Source organism: Ovis aries, chromosome 26, assembly GCF_016772045.2.
Source record: "Ovis aries strain OAR_USU_Benz2616 breed Rambouillet chromosome 26, ARS-UI_Ramb_v3.0, whole genome shotgun sequence".
NCBI lineage: Eukaryota > Metazoa > Chordata > Mammalia > Artiodactyla > Bovidae > Ovis > Ovis aries.
The window spans coordinates 37,170,147-37,193,401 of record NC_056079.1 but is presented as its reverse complement, the minus strand read 5'-3'; the positions used below and the strand labels follow the sequence as shown (position 1 = coordinate 37,193,401).

At 42.0% G+C, this 23,255-nt stretch overlaps 1 long non-coding RNA gene across 1 annotated transcript; it reads right to left on the bottom strand.

Annotated features, from left to right (window-relative positions):
* Positions 1 to 3,076: 3,076 nt before the first annotated feature.
* LOC132658681 (uncharacterized) lies at positions 3,077 to 23,217 on the bottom strand. The gene is made up of 2 exons (XR_009598606.1): positions 22,983 to 23,217; positions 3,077 to 22,182 (listed from the first exon to the last, which is right to left on the bottom strand). It is a non-coding gene; the product is annotated as an uncharacterized LOC132658681 (long non-coding RNA).
* Between the last annotated feature and the right edge of the window lie 38 nt (positions 23,218 to 23,255).

The window sequence follows — 23,255 nt, the reverse complement described above, 5'->3', positions numbered from 1 at the left end:
ACACAAGCATAAACATAATCCATAGCAATGAAGTCATAACTTTTACTCCATTGCAAATCAGAAAACACCATAATAGATTCTGGAAAGATCGTGGTAGCAGAGATGACATAATTTGGGGAACTTCCTGAATCTCGATGTAAAAATAGAGAAACTAGATAGTAAAGTCAAAGTCATGGCTAACATTTACAACAAATCCAGGTGAGGGGTATTCCCACAGACCCCCGCATGGCCAAAAGTTGCCACACACCGTCTGCCTTTACAGAGATGAAGTCCCTAGGCCCTCCCTGAAGTTGCTGACCTTCAACACACCTTGAAACAAGTTCAGGATGGAGACCAGGATTAAGGTCCTCTATGCTCTGGGAAATCTGGCAAAACAAGCCTTCAGACAGATATTTTCAGGAGAAGATTTTATGAACCCAATTTCTTGCATCTTCTCATATCTAGAGAATCATCAACAGAGGTGTCTTCTCCTCGTGACTAGTATCAACCTTCTGCCAAAATGTGTACTTGACTGCATTTATACCCCCTTCACCAAAATCATGTGTGTACTGAGCTACCCCTCTGCCTCTTCAGGATAGTTCCTCAGAGCTGTCTGAGCAGCTGTCTCCCAGGCTATAACCCTCATTGTCCCAAAGAAGGCATAACTCACAACTCTCACATGGTGACTTTTTTTAGTCGATGATGCAGATACAAGCAGAGGAAGACAAACCACCAACAACCACAATACCTGAGCAGGCTTCCCAGGTGGTCTAAAGAAACTGCCTGCCCATGGAGAAAGACATAAAGGATATGGGCGGGTTCGATCCCCAGATTGGGACGATCCCCTGGAGGAGGGCATGCACCCTACTCTAGTCTTCTTGCCTGCAGAATTGGACAGAGGAGCATGGCGGGCTACAGTCCAAGGGGTCGCACAGAGTCGGACAGAACTGAAACAATTTAGCATGCACTCACTAGCATCTTTGCAGGAGGAAGCGGAGGGAAGTCATGAGGCATCTCACAGATCTGAGAACAGCAACATCATAAAACAGCCAAGAGACATTCACTGTAAACTCCAGCGGATCTCCATGAGAACAAAAGCTGAAACTAAAGGGATTTCATACAGTCCAATGTAGGTGAGAGCAAGAATCCATGTTTAGGTCTGAAAGGGCTAGACCTTTCCAGACTCTTTGTACTCTCAAAACTGACCAGCTGGTACTCCCTTCCAGAACTGGAGAGTGATAACTGAAAGTGAAGTCTGACTCTTTGCAACCTCATGGACTGTAACCTGCCAGGCTCCTCCATCCATGGGATTTTCCAGGCAAGAATACTGGAGTGGGTTGCCATTTCCTTCTCCAGGGGATCTTCCCAACCCAGGGATTGGACCCAGGTCTCCTGCATTGCAGGAAGACTCTTTACCAGCTAGGCCATAAGGGAAGACACAAACTGGACTACATGCTAAAAAGAAAAGATTGGAAATAGTATCAAAATTGAGTAGGATAAGGACAACATAGGCGAAGGGAAATCAAAGCATAAATAAGACTGGGAGAGAGAACAAAGCCAGGCAATTTCCGAAGGTGAACTATCATTCTTTGTCAATAGGACACAGAAAATACGGAAGAGGGAGCCCTGTGAAGTTAGAAAAACTTGACGGAATCACTTCTTCAAAAAGTTCAGGAAAACTATTGCACAAGAAAATGAGCAGCTGACAATGATTAAGGTTAAATCCCATGTAAAATCTCAAAGGAAAATAAGGGACAGAATAACACCAATGAAAGCATTCCAGAAAGACTTGCCCACAAAACAAACTAAGACTCTCGCCCGTTGCTTCATAATAAGTGAAAAATGTAAAAATTCTTTGGAAGTCTAGGCAATTCAGCCGCTGACTAAATAACGAGGGTAAGAAAGTTACATTTTTGTCACGACACTTCTTTTTTATCATTGCACTTTTTGAAAGCAACACTTCATGCTAGAAGTAAATTTAAGATCCTCAAGGAAGGAAAATGTGAACCAAAAAATTTAAATCTGATAAACTTTTAAGCACAAAAAGTTAGAAAGATTATTCTCAAAACATACAAGAACTTGGGGAATGTTTTTCTCGTGAGTTTTTCCAGAAATATCTACTAGAAAATAAGCTTCAGATAAATACTGGAGAGTCTTAGACATAACTGAAGCAATTTGCACACACGTACGCCTGAAACGTGGTGGGATGGGGAGAAAGGTGGGAGGGACCTTCAAGAGAGAGGGGACATATGTATGCCTGTGGCTAGTTCATGTTGATGTGTGGCAGAAACCAACACAATATTGTAAAGTAATTATCCTTCCATTAAAATAAATAAATTAATTAGAAAAATAAATAAATAAAAATAAAATAAAAATAATTAGTCATGAGCACTAAATGCATGGTTACTTTTAAATTAAGTCAGTTATGGAACAGGAATGATGCCCCTTTTCCCTAGGCAACATAATTCTCCTAAAAGAAAAGGGGGGAATGAGAGAGTCATTTCCTAGGCAGGTTGATAAGAAGTCTAGGGGTCCCCAAGGAGAGAGGGGTCTGGAATTCTCAAGGAGGAAGAAAAGACAAACTTTTTTTTCTTCTCTACTTTCCTTAGGATTATATAACAAGGATGTATTCTGCCTGAGGACAGTCTCTGGATTAAACCTTCTGGCTAATTCTGTAAATTATGGGAGTAAACCTGCTCTTTACAAGGATTATATAACAACAATGTATTCTGCCTGAGGACAGTCTCTGGATTAAATCTTCTGACTAATTCTGTTATTTTAAAATGTAAATTATGGGAGTAGGTCTGGTGAGGTCTTTACAACCTCCAGACATTCTTTGGATTCATTGGAGAGTATATAACTTCATTGCTAACACTAACAAGTGGGTACTCTTTCTGCCCCCTTCTGATGCCTATGTCCGAAGCTTTCTCTATCTCCTTTATACTTTAATAAAACTTTATTACACAAAAGAAATAAAAAATAAAATAAACTAAGTCTAAATGGGGGTAAAAATCCAAAGTTTAGTGTTTGAAGGCTATACTAACAAGGTAACAGTTAGGATACTCAATGCAGAAGAAAGAAAATATAGCCATATAGATGAGATCAAGTAAAAATTTTAATTTTGTAAATAGTTTCAAGTGGAACATAGTTTACAAACAGATAAATAGGTGTAATTCCTAGATCTGTCCATTGAAAAGGTTTATAAACAATAACAATCCCAGTGGCAGTGGGGATCCATCAAATCCAGATTGCGATCTCAAAGCACCATTTCCTACTAAATCACAACATGAGGCAAAACAAATAAAACCCCAAGGCTTCTTGAAGTAAGGGCTGACGATGTTGAAGATAAAGCTGGAACATCTTGACACGCCAGGTAAAAAGGAAGCTGTCACAGTGTTAAAAAGATTGGACCTTGTTCCCAGTCCCAGGTGGTAACACAGGAGGCCCCTGAGCACACACGCTCCTGGGACACAGCTCTGTGTACAGCGGTTTCCTCTGAAAGAAATCAGGATGCTGAGTGAGCCACTGATATACACGGAGTGAACAAGGATGAACTCACATCCAAACGGATCGGAGAGGGTAAGATGCAATCCCACCTTAGACCCTGTCTCCGGCATAACAGCCTGCAATCAGGAGAAACTCACAGCTCTCTTCATCTTTTAAAATTATGTATGATTTATTTATTTATTGGGGTGGCCTCCTGAAGAGCCTTCTCAGCAGCAGCTTCTCCCTAGCTGTCCATTTCACATGTGGTAGTGTATTTATGTCAATCCTAACCTCCAGTTCATTTTACCCTCCCCTTCCCGCTCAGCCGTGTGCACACGTCCACTCTCCACATCTATGTCTCTTTTCCTGCCCTGCAAATAGGTTCATCCACACTATCTTTCTAGATTCTGCAAAAATGCATTCATATATGAGATTTCTTTTCCTCTTTCTGACTTGCTTCACTCTGTATGACGAACTCTCAGTCCATCCACATCACTACAAAAGACCCAGTTTTGTTCCTCTCCATGGCTGAGTAATATTCCATGGTGTATACGGACTGCATCTTCCTTATCCATTCATCTGTTGATGGCTATTTAGGTGGCTCTCACGTCCTCGCTATTGCAAATAGTGTTGCAGTGAACACTGGGGAACGTGTGTCTTTTTGAATTATGGATTTCTCAGGGTATATGTCCAGAAGTGGGATTGCTGGGTTACATGGTAGCTCTGTTTCTAGTTTTTTAAGGAACCCCCATACTGTTCTCCACAGTGGTTCACAACTCTCTTTAAAGAACCCATTTCAAAAGGGCTTGTGAGGGTTCCCAGCTTTCCCTCCAGGCCTCAGAGCAGAGACAGCACACGGCAGTGCCCAGGCCGCTCTGTGTGTTTTGAAAGCTGCAGCCTGTCTCAGGCCTCTAATTTAACACAAGAGAGGGGCTAGCTGCCGCCACCACCCCCAAGAGACCCTGGAGGCTGGTGGGTCTCACTTTTGTGCCTCCCTGTGCCCGGATCTACGTCATGAGCATCTCCCTGGAAGGAGCCTGTGCACATGTCTGGTGCCCCAGCTGGTGTGCCGCTGCCCAGGGGGCACGCTCCTTCATTGTCTGTCTCTCATCGCCAGTAGGACGTGTACGCTCAGATCCCACAGGACCGGGTGAGACAGAGAAAGAATCCTTACGAGACGATCCCCTCAAGGCTCAGTGCAGAGATGCCGATCAGAGACGCCCAACCTCCAGGCTTTCTCTGAAAAAGGCCTGTATGCTTATCCTAAAAGCTGCGGTCTGAGAGTCAGCCTTCTAATCCAACACACATCTAGAGACCAAGGACAACACTCCGCGGAGACCGGGGAGCCCAGCAGGAACAGTTTCCACACTGTCTCTGCCCCTTTGCTGGTCAGCAGTGCCCGTGACACAGCAGAGAAGAGCTGGTGCGCACACCTGGCACCCTGGGTTTTGCGGTGCCATCGAGAGGGCACCTCCCCTGATAGCCTGGCTCTGATGGCTAGGGAGGCTTGTGTCCCTGGGTTCAATGGGACTGCAGCAAAGAAACAGTTCTTCACTGGCTATGCTCTCAGAGGTCAGTGCAGAAGGAACACAGAAAATTCTTCCCCGTCTTTTTCCCGTAAGATATCTATTTCCATACATTACAAGCTGCTGCCTGAAGGTCTACCTTGTTTTGGAGGGGGTGGGGGTTCCTTTAAAATTTTTTAAATGTATTTATTTATTTATTTTGGGCTATGCTGGGTCTTCACTGTTACGGGAGCTTTTCTCTAGTCGTGGTGTGGGGGGCTTCTCACTGGGATGGCTTCTCTCGATGGGGAGCACAGGCTCTAGGGCTCGTGAGCTCCGTAGTTGTAACTTCCAGGCTCTAGAGCACGGGTTGCTCTGTAGTTGTAGTGCATGGGCTTAGCTGCTCCAAGGCACGTGGGATCTTCCCGACCCAGGGATCGAATCCATGTCTCCTGCATTGAGGGGCAGATTCTTCACCACTGAGCCCCCAGGGAGGCTTTCGCACAGCCTGAATCTAGGCATTGATTGAGATCCTCTCCTTTGGGACACTGACAGGTCTTGGTACACCCTCAGCCACTAAGAACAAAGTAGTCTGCTTAGACAATCGCAAAGATTTTCAAGACAACCAAGAGTGAGGATGGGGTTGAGGAATAAGTTTCATTTACTACAGGAGGCCACTCCTCCAAAACTGGGCGAGTTGGCTGTTTCATCTAATGCATAGAAACCAACAAAGGGAGTCAAGAGAAACTTTTTAAAAATAGAAAACTGTGTTCCAAATGAAACAACAGGATGCTGCTGCTGCTGCTAAGTTGCTTCAGTTGTGTCCGACTCCCCAGAAACAGGTCTTAATGAAACTAAAATAATTTATTTACCCCATAAGGAGTTCAAAATAATGGTCCTAAAGATGCTAACCAAGATCAAGAAAACAATTCATGAAGAAAGTGAGAGTTTCAACAAAGAGAAAATAAAGTGAAAGTGAAAGTCGCTCTGGCGTGTCCGACTCTTTGTGCGACCCGTGGACTATATAGTCCTTGGAATTCTCCAGGCCAGAACACTGGAATGGGTAGCCATTCCCCTTCTCGAAGGGACCTTCCCAACCCAGGGATGGAACCCAAGAAAACAGAGTACCAAACAGAAATCACAGAGTTGAAGAATACAATAGCTGAACGGAAAAATTCAACAACAAACTAGGCGTAGCAAAGAAAGACTCAGTGAACTTGAAGACAGCGGTGGGAGTCATTCAACAAAAAGAGCAAAGAGAGAAAAGAATGGAAAAGTGTGAGGAGAGCTTAGGGAACCTGTGGGACACGGTCAAGAGGACCAAGAATCGCACTACTGAGGTCTCAGAAGGAGAAGAGAGAGAAAGAGGTAGAAAGCTATTCAAAGAAATAATGGCTAAGAACTTCCCTAATCTGGGGAAATAGATACCTAGATCCGGGAAACCTAGAGAGTTCTAAATAAGATGATTCCAAAGGGGCCATTCTAAGACACAACATAATTTAATTGCCAAAAGTTAAAGACACAAAATTTTAAAAGTAGCAAGAGAAAAACAACTTGCCACATACAAGGAAAACTCTGTAGACTACGACCAGATTTTTCAGAGGAACTGTGCAGGCTATAATGAAATAAGATATATTGAAATGCTAAAAGAGAAAAAAAAAAAAAAAAAAACTCCCACCAAGAATACTCTGCTTGGAAAAGTTGTTCTTCAGAATTGAAGTAGAGATAAAGAGTTTTCCAAACAAGCAAAATCTGAGAGTTCATTACCACTAGACCAACCTTACATGAAATGTTAAAGTGACTTCTTCAAGGTGAAACGAAGGACACCAATTAGTTACAGGAAAACATATGAGAGTATAAATTTTGCTGGTAAAAGTAAATATATATTAAGCGCAGAATACTCATGTAATGGAATGTATAAATCACTTTTAAATTTAGTCTAAAGGTTAAAAGGCAAAATTAGCAAAAATAACTATAACTGCAGTGATTTTCCTGGTGACTCAGATGGTAAGGAATCTGTGAATCTGCCCGAGTTTAGTCCCTGGGTTGGGACGATCCCCGGAGAAGGGAATGGCAACCCACTCCAATATTCTTGCCTGGACAATCCCATGGACAGAGGAGCCCAGCAGACTACAGTCCACGGGGTTGCAAAGAGTTGGACATGACTGAACGACTAACACACACTTTCACACGCTGTGATTTGTAAATGGATGAGCAAGATAAAAAGATATTAACTCTGGCATCAAAAACATAAAATGTTTTAACAAAAAGAATACAAATGTAGAGATTTCATATACATCCAAAGTTAAGCTGTTATCAGTTTGAAATAGACTGTTATAAATAAGATGTTTTGTGTAAGCCTCATGCTAACCACAAAGCAAAACCTTAAATAGATTTAAAAAAAAAATAAAGAGAATAAATATACCACTACATAAAAATCACCAAACACAAAGAGAGCAAGAGAGGGGGAAAAAAACACAAACGATGACAAAGCACCAGAAAACAATTTTAAAATGGGAATAGAAAGCGCATACCTGCCAATACTTACTTTAAATTTAAATAGACCAAATTCTCCACAAAAGACACAGAGTGGCTAAATGGATAAACAAAATAAGACCCAACTATATGCTCTCACAAGAGACTCACTTCAGCTCTAAGTATACACAAAGACTGAAAGTATAGGGACCAAAAGTAATATTTCATGCAAAAGGAAAACAGTAAAAGCTGAATAGCTATGCTTGTATCAGACAAAATAGATTTTAAACCAAAGACTGTATACAATAAGAGAAACAGAAGGTTATTGGGTATTAATAAAGGGATCACTCCAAAACATTGTAATATTTATAAAACGTGTGTACCCAACCTAGGAATACAAATAAAGAGCAAATATTAACACTACTTTTGTTTTAAACATTTTTATTGTTCACTATAATGTAAGAAAGCTCCCCGATGGCTCAGGCAGTAAAGAATCCACCTGTAATGCAGGAGACTTGGTTCAATCCCTAGGTGGAAAAGATCCCTTGGAAGAGAAAATGGCAACCCACTCCTGTGTTCTTCCTTGGAGAATCCTCATGGACAGAGAAGCCTGGCGGGCTACAGGCCATGGGGTTGCAAACGGTCAGACACGACTGAGCATGCACGCATGCACGTAAGAAACAGGTACATCTGACTTGTCACAAAATGAGTATCTTGTGACCACCACCTGGGTCCAGAAATGTTCAGTTCAGTTCTGTCACTCAGTCGTGTCCGACTCTTTGTGACCCCATGAATCGCAGCATGCCAGGCCTCCCTGTCCATCACCAACTCCCGGAGTTCACCCAAACTCACGTCCATCGAGTCGGTGATGGACTCATCCTCTGTCGTCCCCTTTTCCTCCTGCCCCCAATCCTTCCCAGCATCAGGGTCTTTTCCAATGAGTCAACACTTCGCAGGAGGTGGCCAAAGTATTGGAGTTTCAGCTTTAGCATCATTCCTTCCAGAGAACACCCAGGGCTGATCTCCTTTAGAATGGACTGGTTGGATCTCCTTGCAGTCCAAGGGACTCTCAAGAGTCTTCTCCAACACCACACTTCAAAAGCATCAATTCTTCGGCACTCAGCTTTCTTCACAGTCCAACTCTCACATCCATACATGACCACTGGAAAAGCCATAGCCTTGACTAGACGGACCTTTGTTGGCAAAGTAATGTCTCTGCTTTTGAATATGCGATCTAGGTTGGTCATAACTTTCTTCCAAGGAGTAAGCATCTTTTAATTTCATGGCTGCAGTCACCATCTGCAGTGATTTTGGAGCCCAAATAAATGAAGTCTGACACTGTTTCCACTGTTTCCCCATCTATCTGCCATGAAGTGATGGGACCGGATGTCATGATCTTCGTTTTCTGACTGTTGAGCTTTAAGCCAACTTTTTCACTCTCCTCTTTCACTTTCATCAAGAGGCTTTTAGTTCCTCTTCACTTTCTGCCATAAGGGTGGTGTCATCTGCATATCTGAGGTTATTGATATTTCTCCCGGCAATCTCAATTCCAGCTTGTGTTTCTTCCAGTCCAGTGTTTCTCATGATGTACTCTGCATATAAGTTAAATAAGCAGGGTGATAATATACAGCCTTGACATACTCCTTTTCCTATTTGGAACCAGTCTGTTGTTCCATGTCCAGTTCTAACTGTTGCTTCCTGACATGCATATAGGTTTCTCAAGAGGCAGATCAGGTGGTCTGGTATTCCCATCTCTGAGAATTTTCCACAGTTTATTGTGATCCACACAGTCAAAGGCTGTGGCATAGTCAATAAAGCAGAAATAGATGTTTTTTCTGGAACTCTCTTGCTTTTTCGATGACCCAGCGGATGTTGGCAATTTGATCTCTGGTTCCTCTGCCTTTTCTAAAATCAGTTTGAACATCTGGAAGTTCATGGTTCACGTATTGCTGAAGCCTGGCATAGAGAATTTTGAGCATTACTTTACTAGCATGTGAGATGAGTGCAACTGTGCAGTAGTTTGAGCATTCTTTGGCATTGCCTTTCTTTGGGATTGGAATGAAAACTGACCTTTTCCAGTCCTGTGGCCACTGCTGAGTTTTCCAAATTTGCTGGCATATTGAATGCAGCGCTTTCACAGCATCATCTTTCAGGATTTGAAATAGCTCAACTGGAATTCCATCACCTCCACTAGCTTTGTTCATAGTGATGATTACTTTTTTTTTTTTTAACTTCATTTTACTTTACAATACTGTATTGGTTTTGCCATACATCAACATGAATCCGCCACGGGTGTACATGAGTTCCCAATCCTGAACCCCCCTCCCACCTCCCTTTCCATACCATCTCTCTGGGTCATCCCAGTGCACCAGTCCCAAGCATCCTGTATCCTGCATTGAACCTAGACTGGTAATTCGTTTCTTACATGATATTATACGTGTTTCAATGCCATGCTCCCAAATCATCCCACCCTCTCCCTCTCCCACAGAGTCCAAAAGTCTGTTCTATACATCTGTGTCTCTTTTGCTGTCTCGCATACAGGGTTATCGTTACCATCTTTCTAAATTCCATATGTATGTGTTAGTATACAGTATTGGTGTTTTTCTTTCTGGCTTACTTCACTCTGTATAATAGGCTCCAGTTTCATCCACCTCATTAGAACTGATTCAAATGTATTCTTTGTCATGGCTGAGTAATACTCCATTGTGTATATGTACCACAGCTTTCTTATCCATTCATCTGCTGATGGACACTGAGGTTGCTTCCATGTCCTGGCTATTGTAAACAGTGCTGCGATGAACATTGGGGTACATATGTCTCTTTCAGTTCTGGTTTCCTCAGTGTGTATGCCCAGCAGTGGGATTGCTGGGTCATAAGGCAGTTCTATTTCCAGTTTTTAAGGAATCTCCACACTGTTCTCCATAGTGGCTGTACTAGTTTGCATTCCCACCAACAGTGTAAGAGGGTTCCCTTGTCTCCACACCCTCTCCAGCATTTATTGCTTGTAGACTTTTGGATCGCACCCATTCTGACTGGTGTGAAATGGTACCTTATTGTGGTCTTGATTTGCATTTCTCTGATAATAAGCGATGTTGAGCATCTTTTCATATGTTTGTTAGCCATCTGTATGTCTTCTTTGGAGAAATGTCTATTTAGTTCTTTGGGTCATTTTTTGATTGGGTCGTTTATTTTTCTGGAATTGAGCTGCATGAGTTGCTTGTATATTTTTGAGATTAGTTGTTTGTCAGTTGCTTTGTTTGCTATTATTTTCTCCCATTCCTAAGGCTGTCTTTTCACCTTGCTTACAGTTTCCTTTGTTGTGCAGAAGCTTTCAATTTTAATTAGATCCCATTTGTTTATTTTTGCTTTTATTTCCAGTATTACTGGGAGGTGGGTCATAGAGGATCCTGCTGTGATTTATGTCAGAGAGTGTTTTGCCTATGTTCTCCTCTAGGAGTTTTATAGTTTCTGGTCTTACATGTAGATCTTTAATCCATTTTGAGGTTATTTTTGTGTATGGTGTTAGAAAGTGTTCTAGTTCGTAGTGATGATTTCTAAGGCCCACTTGATTTCGCATCCCAGGATGTCTGGCTCTAGGTGAGTGATCACACCATCGTGATTATCTTGTTCATGAAGATCTTTTTTGTACAGTTCTGCGTATTCTTGCCACCTCTTCTTAATATCTTTTGCTTCTGTTAGGTCCATACCATTTGTGTCCTTTATTGAGCCTATCTTTACATTAAATGTTCCCTTGGTGTCTCTAATTTTCTTGAAGAGATCTCTAGTCTTTCCCATTCTGTTGTTTTCCTCTATTTCTTTGCATTGATCGCTGAGGAAGGCTTTCTTATCTCTCCTTGCTATTCTTTGGAACTCTGCATTCAGATGCTTATATCTTTCCTTTTCTCCTTTGCTTTTTGTTTCTCTTCTTTTCACAGCTATTTGTAAGTCCTCCCCAGACAGCCATTTTGCTTTTTTGCATTTCTTTTCCTTGCGGATGGTCTTCATCCCTGTCTCCTGTACAATGTCACAAATCTCCGTCCATAGTTCTTCAGGCACTCTATCTACCTAGTCCCTTAAATCTATTTCTCACTTCCACTGTATAATCATAACCAGAAACGTTGAGTTGGCCTAAAATTTCTTTTGTGCTTTTCTGTAACATCTTGCAGAAAAATCTGAATTAACTCTTTAGCCAACCCAACATATAGAAAGGTTCAAGCATCCCAGAGTCCTCCCGCCACCTCCTAGCTTTCACCTCTCCCTTCTCCCTGAATGAACACATGAGTGTAATTACTCCCTTATTTTCCTTTGTAGATTTACCATTTGTGTATATATCTGTAAACATTTTGTTTTGCTTTTATCTGTTTTCAAACTTTATGTAAATGGAATTACACTTTACATCTGGCCTCTTCCACTTCCCACATTGCATGAAATAACTGTTTTTCATTGCTGTGTATCAGATGGAGAAAGCCTTTCTAAGTTTCTGCATGAATAGACCATGACATTTTATTCATTCTGCTCTTGAAGGACATTTGGGGCTATTTTGGATAATTCTCCTATGAACATGCTTCTACAAGCCTTTTATTCCATGGGAGCACACATTCTGTTGAGCAAACATTTAGGAGTGGGATTGCTAAGTCAATGATATGTGAATCTTCAGTTTTTGTTCAGTTCAGCTCAGTTGTGTCTGACTCTGCGACCCCATGGACTGCAGCACGCCAGGCTTCCCTATCCATCACCAACCCCTGGAGTTTACTCAAACTCATGTCCATTGAGTCGGTGATGCCATCCAAGCATCTCATCCTCTGTCATCCCCTTCTCCTTCCACCTTCAATCTTTCCCAGCATCAGGGTGTTTTCCAATGAGTCAGTTTTTCGCATCAGGTTGCCAAAATATTGGAGCTTCAGCTTGAGCACGTCCTTCCAATGAATATTCAGAACTGATTTCCTTTACAATGGACTGATTGGATTTTTTGCAGCCTAAAGGACTCGCAAGAATCTTCTCCAACACCATAGTTCAAAAGCATCAACTCTTTGGTGCTCAGCTTTGTTTATAGTCCAGCTCTCACATCCATATGTGACTACTGAAAAAACCATAGCTTTGACTAGACAGACCTTTGTTGGCAAAGCAATGTCTCTGCTTTTTAATATGCTGTCTAGGTTGGTCATAGTTTTTCTTCCAAGGAGCAAGCATCTTTTAATTCCATGGCTTCAGTCACCATATGCAGTGATTTTAGAACCCCCAAAAATAAAGTCTGTCACTGTTTCCATTGTTTCCCCATCTATTTGCCATGAAATTTTAGTAGATAATGTCAGTTTTCCTAATTTCCTGCAACCAGCTGACACAGCAGTGGAGCAAAAGTTTCCATTGTTTCATGTCCTTGATAACACTGGATATCGCCAGTCTTTCTTCATTTTCACATTGTAAGGTTACAGAGCAGTATCACATGACTGTACTTTGCATTTTTCTTATTTCTCATGGATTTATTGGCCATTTACACATAGTCTTGTATGATGGGTCTGTTCTAACCACTGGCCCATTTTTTTCTATTGGATTGTTTCTCTTTTTCTTCAAAATAATAAAACACAAGTGGAAAAAGTTAATGACTGCATAGATCTTGGTAATATCAGTTATTTCTGAGTGCTGGAATTACAAGTGGTTTACGTTTTCTTCCTTGTGCTTTTCTGCCCTTTTATGATTTCCTATAACAATTATATATTATTTTCAGAACGCTTAGTGTTTCACAATTCTAATGAATAAAAACAATGGCTTTTACAAAAGATATTATCTAGGGAATACATTTTGAAAGTTAACTGTTAAATTTATGGGATATTTGGATGAGTAATGGTAGTGATTCTTAACCATTCCAAGGTGTCCTACAGTTAAACTTGAATAATTGCATTCTCTTCCAATTTGCCATGGTTTCATTTATTTTCTTTAATGCCTACAACCAAATTTAATATATCAAGCTATCCATCTATATACACATCAATGAATTATTAATACTCCAAATAGGATTCAGCAGAAAAAAAAAGTTACAAGAGACGTTTAAGTGAAAATTAGGAAGTCACAGTCTTCTATCAAGAATTTCTGCTTTCACTCCCATCATAACTCTTATTAATGTAGCAACTTCCAAAATAAAATTATTTGCATCCCAAAATCACACATGAAAAAGCCTTCAATGGCTCATGCTCTGAAAAATTAATTATAAATTAGTAATTGAATAACAACTGTTCCCAGTACTGTGTAGCATTAAAAAGAATTAAAGCATAATGCCTGACCTCAAAAACCCTGCCATCTAATGGGAGAAATAAATCAAACCCTTATGAAAATAACAGAATGCATGATGATGTATAAATAATGTAGCGGGTCAAGGAAAACACTTAAAAGTAGGATGCGGCCTGAGGAGAATGCCTAATATGAGAGCAACAGGACTATGGGTAAGAACGATTTCGTCGCTGGGGCTCTGCCTGAGGCCTGCAAAAGATGTTGTTCTTTAGTCACTAAGTCGTGTCTGACTCTTTTGTGACCCCGTGGACTGTAGCCCACCAGGCTCCTCTGTCTGTGGGATTTCCCAGGCAAGAATATTGGAATGGGTTGCCATTTCCTTCTCCAGGGGATTTTCCTGACCCAGGGAACGAACCCATGTCTCCTGCATTGGCGGGTGGATTCTTTACCACTGAACCACCCGGGAAGCCCATAAAAGATGTTAACGCACAGCAGTATGAGATTTTTTAATCTAAATTTATGCTACCTTCTTACTGTTTTCATAATGGACAATAAGATGGTTTTAGGATAGTCCCTAAGCCCGGGATCCCAATCCTTTCTCTGCTGCTTTGCTATGCTCTACATCTTATTCATACACACAAAGGTGCTTTTTTTTTTTTACCAAAGTGCCAAGTATGCCTTTGCATAATCTGGAGTATATTGTGAAGAAGACCTTAAAATCTGTGTATAAATTAATTTTCAGCTATCATTCTCAATAATTTTAAATTCCACTTGGCAACCTGAAGTTAGTTTTAGATATATATTTTTTTTCTTTTTTTGGCTGCACCAGGCCTTCATTGCAGCATGTAAACTCTTATTTGCGGCATATGGGATCTAGTTCCCTGACCAGGGCTGGAACCCAGGTTCCCTTCATTGGGAGCATGAAGTCTTAGCCACTGGACTACCAGGGACGTCCCTGAAGTCAGTCCTTCTAACTGTTAAATGAGAGAGCTGACACTGAGAATTTAAAATGCACTGTACAGAATGTAAGATGAAATAAGCCTGGGAGGGCAGGGAAGATGGCAGTGTAGGAAGTGCTAGGAATCTGTCTCCCCACCTGCACAACGTGGAACTGGCCAAGTCTGTCCTCTGTAATTATTTTAGAATTCAGAGTCTATTCAAAGGCTTGCAGCTTCCTGGGGGAAGACAAGCCTGGTAAATTGTGCTTGATTTTGGTCAGTTTCAGCCTCGTGCGACAGGCGATCTGCATCCTCCCGCGCCCCAGCCCACGGCCGCCAGCTGGACCAGCGCTCTTAGAGGGGCTTGCCGGAGCCAGAGTGACGATAAGGACTTAGTCCTCCAAGTAACGGGTCTGGGTTCTGATCACGGACAGCCCCCTATGGTCGTGCAGGGGCAGACACAGGCGGGCAGGCAGCTGCATTTTCCACCATCATTGTTTCATGCTCCTCTACCTGAAGCACCTTCCAGGGGATTTAAAGAGACAATGGCTATATTATCCCCTTTATTTTTCCATTTTTCCCCTTTTGGGTTATTTAAGGATTAGTTACACATACGGGGAAATTTAGAAAGTTACCACTCATGCCCAGTGTGCAGACTTTCCTTAGATCTGAGAAAACTTTAAGTTTATATGCTTCAAGCTGATCCCTAACACAGAGACACCTACACACAAAAAAATTTTTTTAAAAGAACACGAAATTCTAAAATTTACATGGAACCACAAAGGACTTTGAATAGCCCAAGTAATTCTGAGAAAGAGGAACAAAGCTGGAGGCATCACACTTTCTGATTTCAAACTATATTACAAAGCACTAGTAATCAAAACACTATGATATTGGCATAGAAACAGACATATATAGATCAATGGAACAGGGTAGTGAGCTCAGAAATAAACCCATGCATATATGTTCAATTAATTTACAACAAGTTTACTGTTAAGAAAGGACAGTCTCTCTTCAGTAAATGATGCTGGGGAAACAAGCCATGTGCAAAGAAGAAAACTGAACCATGATCTTACACCAAACAGTTACACAAAACTTACTCAAAATAGATGAGAGGCTTGACCATAAGATTAAAGACTTGAAACCGTACAAATCCTAGAAGAAAACGTAAGCAGTAGGCTCCTTGACCTTGGTCTTGGTGATGACTTTTTGGATTTGACACCAAAGCAAAGGCAACAAAAGTGGGACTTATATCAAACTAAAAAACTTCTACACAGCAAAAAGAGAAAGAAAGAAAGAAAGAAATCACCAATGCAATGAAAAGGCAGCATACTGAGAGGAAGAAAATATTTATAAACATATACCCGATGAAGGGTTACTATTCAAAATAAAGAAACTCAAGCAACTCAGTAGGACCGAAAATGGGCAGACGAAGTATATAGACATTTCTCCAAAGAAGACATGCAGATGACCAGCAGGTACGTGAAAAGTTGCTCGACACCACTAACCATCAGTGAAATACAAATCAATACCACAGTAAGTCATCATCGCACATCTGTTAGACTGGCTATTCTCAAAAAGACAAGGGCTAACAAGTGTTGGTGGGGATGAGCGAACCACTGTGCATTGTTGGTGGGAATGTAGATTGGTACAGCCACTGTGGAAAACAGCATGGAGTTTCCTCAAAAATTTAAAAATAGAACGACCATATGATCCAGCAATCCCACAAAAACACTAACTCAAAAAGATATCAACAACTCCAGCTTCATTACAGCATTATTTACAAAGGCTAAAACATGAAAACAATATCAGTGTCTGTTAAAGTATGAATGTATAAGGAATATGGTCTTATATATACAAGGGGAAGATTGGACATAACAGAAGAGAAAGGATTAGTAAACTTGAAGATAGCTCAAAATAAATCATTTAAACTGAAACACAAAGAGTACAATATTAGGAGAGAAACAAAGAACAATGCCTCAACGGACCTGTGGGCATAATACATGTGTGGTCAGGATTCCAGAAAAAGGGAGGCAGAAAATGAAGTTGGAATAATATTTGAAGAAATTTTAATCAAAATTCCAAATTTGATCAAAAAAGAAACCCATAGACAGGAAAATCAGTGAATCCCAACCAGAAAAGAAAATACACCTACAAAGAAAATCACACCTACACACATCATAGTCAAAATGCTGGACACCAAAGACAAAGATAAAATCTTATAGGTGTTGGGTCTTGAGAGATACAGATTCCTATTAGCATTGTATCCATCAGTGGGAGAGTAAAAAAAGCAAAATGTGGTGAGGGAATACTCAGTTCAGTTCAGTTCAGTCGCTCAGTCGTGTCCAACTCTTTGTGACCCCATGAATCGCAGCACGCAAGGCCTCCCTGTCCATCACCAACTCCCGGAATTCACTCAAACTCATATCCATTGAGTCAGTGATGCCATCCAGCCATCTTATCCTCGGTCGTCCCCTTTTCCTCCTGCCCCCAATCCTTCCCAGCATCAGAGTCTTTTCCAATGAGTCAACTCTTCACATGTGGTGGCCAAAGTATTAGAGTTCCAGCTTTAGCATCATTCCTTCCAAAGAACACCCAGGGCTGATCTCCTTTAGAATGGACTGGTTGGATCTCCTTGCAGTCCAAGGGACTCTCAAGAGTCTTCTCCAACACCACAGTTCAAAAGCATCAATTCTTTGGCGCTCAGCTTTCTTCACAGTCCAACTCTCACATCCATACATGACCACTGGAAAACCATAGCCTTGACTAAACGGACCTTTGTTGGCAGAGCAATGTCTCTGCTTTTGAATATGCTATCTAGGTTGGTCATAACTTTTCTTCCAAGGAGTAAGTGTCTTTTAATTTTATGGCTGCAATCACCATCTGCAGTGATTTTGGAGCCCCCCAAAATAAAGTCTGACACTGTTTCCATTGTTTCCCCATCTATTTGCCATGATATGATGGGACCAGATGCCATGATCTTCGTTTTCTGAATGTTGAGCTTTAAGCCAACTTTTTCACTCTCCTCTTTCACTTTCATCAAGAGGCTTTTTAGTTCCTCTTCACTTTCTGCCATAAGGAGGGAATATTACTCAGCCTTAAAAAGCAAGGGAAATCATAACACATGATACAACATGGATACATTTTTAGGACATTAATCTAATTGAAATAAGCTAATCACAAAAAGATAAATATGGTGTGATTTCACTTAAGGGAGGAACCTAGAGTAGTGAAACTCACAAAAACAGCAAGTAGAAGGTTGGCTGCAGGGGCTGGGAGAATGGGAAAAGGGAATTGTTTAATGGACATAGACTTTGTTTGCAAGATGAGAAACTTTTGGAGCCTGCCTATACAATGTGGAAAATACCTAACGCTAATGAACTCTACACTTAAAAATTGCTAAAATGGGGACTTCCCTGGTGGTCCAATGGTTAGGAGTCTGCCTTCCAAAGCAGGGGATGTGGATCTGATCCCTGGTTAGGCTTCCCTAGTGACTCAGACAGTAAAGAATCTGCCTGCAACGCAGGAGACCCAGGTTCAATTCCTGGGTTGAGAAGACCCCCTGGAGGAAGGCAAGGCAACGCACTCTTGTATTCTTGCCTGGAGAATCCCATGGAGAGAGGAGCCTGGAGGGGATCAGTCCAGGGGGTCAGAAAGAGTCAGACATGATAGAGCACTCCTAGACTTACTGGACATGTTCAATCTAGAATTCTTGGTAAATGCATCCACACTGATAAATCTGTTTCATCTAGTTTTGTAATTTATCCTGTTTGGTCAATGCCCTTGTTATCCATCCCAAGCATCTTGTGTACGTGAGTTGGGAGAATCCTGCAATTCTTTTGGGATATACTTTTTCTCTTCCTGGAGTAGGTTTTGTGATTCACTCTAGGCCATGTAGAAACTTATTTTAAAAAAATGTTTTATTTGGAAATAGTTTCTAACTTACAGAAAAACTGCAAGAATAAAAATAAAAATTATCTCAATACCTGTTAGGAGTAGAATTGTGTCCCCCCAAGACAGACATAGAATGCCTGAACAACTATGGATGGAGGTTCATGACATCGTACAGGAGACAGGGATCAAGACCATCCCCAAGAAAAACAAATGCAAAAAGGCAAAATGGTTGTCTGAGGAGGCCTTAAAAATAACTATGAATAGAAGAGAAGCTAAAGGCAAAGGAGAAAAGGAAAGATATACCCATTTGAATGCAGAGTTCCAAAGAATAGCAAGGTGAGATTAAGAAAGACTTCCTCAGCGATCAATGCAAAGAAATAGAGGAAAACAATAGAATGGGAAAGTCTAGAGATCTCTGCCAGAAAATTAGAGATACAAAGGGAACATTTCATGCACATGGGCTCAATAAAGGACAGAAATGATATGGACCTAACAGAAGCAGAAGATATTAAGAAGAGGTGGCAAGAATACACAGAAGAACTGTACAAAAAAGAGCTTCACGACCCAGATAATCACAATGGTGTGATCACTCACCTAGAGCCAGACATCCTGGAATGTGAAGTCAAGTGGGCCTTAGGAAGCATCACTACGAACAAAGCTAGTGGAGGTGATGGAATTCCAGTTGAGCTATTTCAAATCCTGAAGGATGATGCTGTGAAAGTGCTGCACTCAATATGCCAGCAAATTTAGAAAACTCAGCAGTGGCCACAGGAATGGAAAAGGTCAGTTTTCATTCCAATCCCCAAAAAAATCAATGCCAAAGAATGCTCAAACTATTGCACAACTGCACTCACCTCACATGCTAGAAAAGTAATGATCAAAATCCTCCAAGCCAGGCTTCAACAGTATGTGAACCGTGAACTTCCAGATGTTTAAGCTGGATTTAGAAAAGGCAGCGGAACCAGAGATCAGATTGCCAACATTCATTGGATCTTTGAAAAAGCAAGAGAGTTCCAGAAAAATATCTACTTCTGCTTTCTTGACTATGCCAAAGCCTTTGACTGTGTGGATCACAAGAAACTGTGGAATATTCTGAAAGAGAAGGGACTACCAGACCACCTGACCTGCCTCTTGAGAAATCTGTATGGAGATCAGGAAGCAACAGGTAGGACTGGACATGAACAACAGACTGGTTCCAAGTAGGGAAAGGAGTATGTCAAGGCTGTATACTGTCACCCTGCTTATTTAACTTACACACAGAGTACATCATGAGAAATACTGGGCTGGATGAAGCACAAGCTGGAATCAAGATTGCTGGGAGAAATATCAATAATCTCAGATACGCAGATGACACCACCCTCATGGCAGAAAGTGAAGAAGAACCAAGGAGCCTCTTGATGAAAGTGAAAGAGAAGAGTGAAAAAGTTGGCTTAAAGCTCAACATTCAGAAAACTAAGATCATGGCATCCAGTCCCATCACTTCATGAAAAATAGATGGAGAAACAGTGGAAACAGTGTCAGACTTTATTTTTGGGGGCTCCAAAATCACTACAGATGGTGACTGCAGCCAAGAAACTAAAAGATGCTTCCTCATTGGAAGAAAAGTTATGACCAAGCTAGATAGCATATTCAAATGCAGAGACATTACTTTACCAACAAAGGTCTGTCTAGTCAAAGCTATGGCTTTTCTAGTAGACATGTATGGATGTGGGAGCTGGACTATAAAGAAAGCTGAATGCTAAAGAATTGATGCTTTTGAACTGTGGTGTTGGAGAAGACTCTTGAGAGTCCCTTGGACTGTAAAGAGATCCAACCAGTCCATCCTGAAGGAAATCAGTCCTGAATATTCATTGGAAGGACTGATGCTGAAGCTGAAATTCCAATACTTCGGCACCTGACGTGAAGAACTAACTGATAGGAATAGACTCTGATGCTGGGAAAGATTGAAGGCGGGAGGAGAAGGGGACGACAGAGGATGAGATGGCTGGATGGCGTCACCGACTGAATGGACATGAGTTTAAGTAAACTCCGGGAGTTGGTGATGGACACGGAGGCCTGGCGTGCTGCGATTCATGGGGTCGCAAAGAGTCGTGCATGACTGAGCAATAGAACTGAACGGAACTGAAGACAAATACTGGACTGGCCAAGAAATTTGTTCAGGTTTTTCTGTTACATCTTTTGGGAAAACCTGAACGAACTTATTGGTTAACCCAGTATTTAGTTGGAAACCTTTCAAAATTAGTTAAGTTGTTTAGAAAATAGCCAGAAATCTTATGTTAAACTGGCAAAAAGTCAGAGGCATTCTAAATTAATTGGCATCTAAATTATAGCCCAAGTTCCCTTATTTAGCCCCTAGCTTTCACTAGAGAACTGAAGACTCAAGAACAGGTAAACAGTTTTGTTTTGGTTTCTGTTTTGTAATCCTAGACCCAAAACATAGTGTTTAATGATTAATCAGTCATTTTTGCCATATGCTTCCCTTGTGGTTTAGCTAGTAAAGAATCCGCCTGCAATGCAGGAGACCTGGGTTCCATCGTGGGTTGGGAAGATCCTGTGGAGAAGGGAACGGCTACCCACTCCAGTATTCTGGCCTGGAGAATTCCATGGACTCTATAGTCCATGGGGTTGCAAAGACATGGACACGACTGAGTGGCTTTCACTTCACTTTGCCATTTGAAAACCTTATGCAATTTATACATGCAAATCAGTGAAATAATGAAAAAATGTTTAAGCCCTCAATTTTTTTTGATCTTTACTTTACACAATAAAAATTATCAATTCAGTACCTTCTTTTCTACAAAGCCACAGAATTCTATCACCAAGCAATCCATCCTGGCCTACAGAATGAACAGAAAAGCAGGCTGTTCCTTTGTATAATTACAGGACATGAAACAGCTTTAGGAACCATAATGCTTTCTAAAGCACTAGTACAGTTCATGTATGGATGAGCTGAGGGGAAAGCAGTGGCTCTTACCTAAAGAGATCACTAAGGATGCTAATGAAACAAAATCAAGTTTTTTAAATTTGGGGTTGGGCTTCCTTGGTGGCCCACTGATTGGAAGAAAAAAAAAAAAGTACACTTGCCAATGCAGGGCACACAGGGTCAATCCCTGGTCCAGAAAGACTCCACAGGCCAGGAAGTAACTAAGCCCACTGTAACTACTGAGTCTGTAAGCCTAGAGCCAGTGCTCCACAAGGAGAGAGTAGCCTCCGCTCCCGGCAACTAGAGAAAGCCCAGTGCAGCAATGAAGACCCAGCGCAACCAAAAATAAATGTTTTAAAAATTAGGGGTAAGTGGGGAGATATTAAAGTTGCCGTTTGTAGAATGGTACCGATGGGCAATGTGGCAAAACAAAAGAATCCCAACCTTGACAGATTTGGTAAGGTTGGCGCTTTACATGGTGTTGCAAGGCCTGCTCCTCCTGGTGCTTTCCTCTAAAACTAGCTTGGTAAGTCACCATTAACTTTGCAATTGTTTTTCAATTATTGTAATTAGGAAGCATCTATATTAGGCTTCACACATAACCATAGCATTGCCTGAGAAAAATACACAACCTGAAGTTGCTAGTTATGTTTTATTCAGGGACCTTACTGGGGACCACAGCCCAGGAGATGGCCTCTAGCTCTGCAGAACTGCTCCAAAGAGCCAAGGGAGGAGTCAGGATATATAGGAGTTTTTGCTGAAAATAAAACAAACAAAAAAACAAAACATATTGTTAGATGCAAGGCTCTGGGCTCATTGAAATTACTCTATAGATACACATCTTTAGTTGGGCCAGTATGCTTTTTTCCTCTACCCTAAATGCCCCTCCTGGGGCACTAATGTAAGTCGGGCTGGGGGTGCTGGCACACAGCATGCAGTTTATTGGAATGGCAGGCGACATCCTCTGTCCACAATAGTGATGTATATATTCATATTTATTTAACATATCTATAACTTTTCCATGTATGAAGTGTATAGTAATTTTTTTTTCAAACAGATCAGTTTTGAATCCCTAACCTTGGTTTTAAATCCAAGATATCAGTGGTACTAGAACTTGTTTAAACTTTTGTATATAGACCCTGGATTGAAAACCAAAGGAAGGTTCACAACCCAAATTTTGGCACATTCTTCCTGTTCGGCAAATAAATACTGCTTCCTCCGGTTCCTAAGTGCGGCTTCCCTTCCCAAGAGCAGGGGAGACTGTTTAGTTTTCATCTGGCGAAAATGACGTCGATCCCGGCTGGAAAGGATAATTAAAACAGCTACTTTCTGCAGGTCACAGGTCCCTAACACTGTAAACCCGGGGCGCCAACAGGTATAAACGACTCAGTAGCTCCCAGCCCGCAGCCAAGCACTGGCAAAGCGTTCACGCTGCAGTAGCCCAAGAAACGCTCGCGGGAGAAACCAGGGAATAAACGCGCGGCGGCAGTGACACGTGGAAGGTCCTAACAGCAGCCCGATCGCCGGCGGGACCGCGGGGACAGAACCCGCGCAGACCTTTCGGAGCGTCCACTCCGCCGGTGACCCCCGGCCGAGGGGCTCCTGGCACCGTCCTGGGCCCACCTCCGCCCTTCCGGCGTCTTGGGGCCGCCCGGGCGGCGCGCGCGCAGGCTCCCCGGGGACACGGGGGTCGCGCCCCGAGCCCGCCGACAGGCTCCCGCTGCTCCGCCGCCTCGGAGATCCGGACGCTCCCGGGGAGCTGCCGGGTCGAGGGCCCCACAGGCGCAGGCGCGGAGGCCGCCCGCAAACCCGGAAGCGCTCGGCGCGCTC